General features: G+C 46.5%; 1 non-coding gene across 1 annotated transcript; it reads left to right on the top strand.

Moving 5' to 3' along the window:
- Positions 1-192, top strand: LOC122923986. The gene has a single exon (XR_006387345.1). It is a non-coding gene; the product is annotated as a U2 spliceosomal RNA (small nuclear RNA).
- Positions 193-2,382: the final 2,190 nt, after the last annotated feature.

The raw sequence follows: 2,382 nt of genomic DNA, 5'->3' as shown, positions 1-2,382 counted from the left end.
TTTGCTTCTCTGCCTTTTGGCTAAGATCAAGTGTAGTATCTGTTCTTCAGTCCAGTTGAGCTACGCTCCCGGCTGTACTCCAATTGTTGTGTTACGGCCATGGTTGTCGAGCGGAACGGAGAACCACGAACCACACAGTAACCCTGGGTTGCGGAGCGTGGGTGTAGTATTGGCGCTTATGCGATGTGACCTTTGGGCTCTGCTGGATTGAAGCCATGAGGCCGGGTAGTGTTGAAAGCCCAAAGTGTAAAAGCCCCAGGGGTGGTGTCCCTGGGGTACCTCCCTGGCCCACAGAGTGATGCCACATTTGCACAGCACTTTTCTTTCTCACATTTTTAGCGCAGACACCTCTATTTGCCCGGCTTCGGCCTTGAAAATACGAGGAATTTTTATTATTCCAGCCGAATGTCCGGGCCGTAAGGCACGCATTCACTTTATTTAATTTTTGTGTTCACTGTGTGCACTTTTACACATTTGTTTGTCTCACTAGGATTTTCAGGGTTGCGGCGCCCTTACGGGTACCCCCCTGAGGTCTGGGGGGGGGTGTGTGTGGCCATATTGGTTCCTCACCCCCCTGCTAAACCCCGTGGGCTCTCCCTCCAGGGAGAATCCAAACCTTTGTTGAAGCTCCTGGCTGACGTCTTAAGTGGCAGCCTAGGCGAAAGCCAGGAGCATAGATGGGCGTACCCTTGGCTTCGGTTGAGGGTTGCCATTTGTCCCAGTCCCTTGCAGGAGCTTTGGCCCCGGAGGGATAGGGAATGGTTTGTGGGGGGCCCTTCTCTTATGGAGAGGGCCTGCGATAGACCGCGACCTAGTGCACGCTTTTGTGTGGCACGCTGCATGATTTTGTTGCACGGGGTAAGAAAAAAAAAAGAAAAAAATATATAATTTGTTTGCTTTTTGTACACACTCACGGCCTCAATAAAGGATATACCCGAGATGCTGCCGTAACCTCTCTTCTTTCTACTGTTCTGTGGACTACTACGGATCTGCGGCCCTGTTGTGGCTGATGCATTCCGGGATTGGTAGGTGAGGTCCGTTGATGCTGCTCTACCCTTTTGCTTTTACACTGTTTAGATCAAAAACAGGGACTACTTTTGACGCAACTCCCTCTTCATCCCTCTCAAGAGGTAGTATGCCTCTATTCTGCTAAAGCCTCATGCACACGGCCATTGTGGGTCTGTTCTGTGCATTGGGGACCGCAATTTGAATGGGTCCATGATCTGTCCGCACCGCCAAAAAATAGAACAAGTTCTATTTTTTTTCGGTGCGGTGCGGAGGCACGGCCAGAAACACAGCGGAAGCACTCTGTAGTGCTTACGTGGGGTTCCGATCCATGCTTCCATTCCGCATCTCCGTGATTGCAGACCCATTCAAGTGAATGGGTCCACATCCGTGATGTGGAGTGCACACGGGCCGGTGCCCATGTATTGCGGGCCGCAATACAGATACGGGGACACAACGGCCGTATGCATGAGGCCTAAAGATAACGGCACAGTTCCAGTAACGCAACAGATTTCTACTAGATACATGAACATGCTGCAGAAACAGCCCAATATTCAGCTGCAGCAATGTATGCAACACATCTGCCACGTGTGAACATACATAATCTTATAATTCTCAAATTTAGGCCTCTTTCACACTACCGTATGGCTATTTCAGTCTGTCTCCGTTTTGTTTCCGTTCCGTTTTTCTGTATGGCATATACAGTATACTGTAATTACATAGAAAAAAATGGTCTGGACATAACATTTTCAATAGATGGTTCCGCAAAAACAGAGCGGATACGGAAGACATACGGATGCATTTCCGTATGTGTTAAAAAAAAAATTGCGGACCCATTGACTTGAATGGAGCCACAGAACGTGATTTGCGGACAATAATAGGATATGTTCTATCTGTCAACGGAACGGAACACGGAAATACGAAAACGGAATGCATACAGAGTACATTCATTTTTTTTTTGCGTAACCATTGAAATGAATGGTTCCGTATACGGAACGCAAAAAACAGCCCGCAAAATGGAAAAAAAAAAACGGTAGTGTGAAAGAGGCCTTAGACGAATTCGTAGTAGCAAGTATCCATACTCTTTTTTTAGAATTGTATTCTATTCAGAGTGTTACAATACAATGGAGTTCCTGTTTATTATTACACTGTGTAGTACAAGGTCTATAGAGGGTGAAATATAGCTGTTTTCATTTGTAAGATATGTGTGCGCTATTGTTGTGTGTGGCTACACAGACGGCAGTCTCTGCATTGTTCACTAATGCATGTCTCACAGTAACAAAAAGGGAGACTTCTGGTCCTAATGATATATTGTATGTTAAAGGTATGTATTCTGGAAATTAAAAAAAGCCCCTTCTAAGGCCTCTTTCACACTTG

The sequence above is a fragment of the Bufo gargarizans genome, unplaced genomic scaffold (assembly GCF_014858855.1).
Source record: "Bufo gargarizans isolate SCDJY-AF-19 unplaced genomic scaffold, ASM1485885v1 original_scaffold_2117_pilon, whole genome shotgun sequence".
In the NCBI taxonomy this organism is placed as follows: domain Eukaryota; kingdom Metazoa; phylum Chordata; class Amphibia; order Anura; family Bufonidae; genus Bufo; species Bufo gargarizans.
The sequence above is the reverse complement of the archived record's forward strand: the minus strand, read 5'-3'. Positions and strand labels throughout refer to the sequence as shown.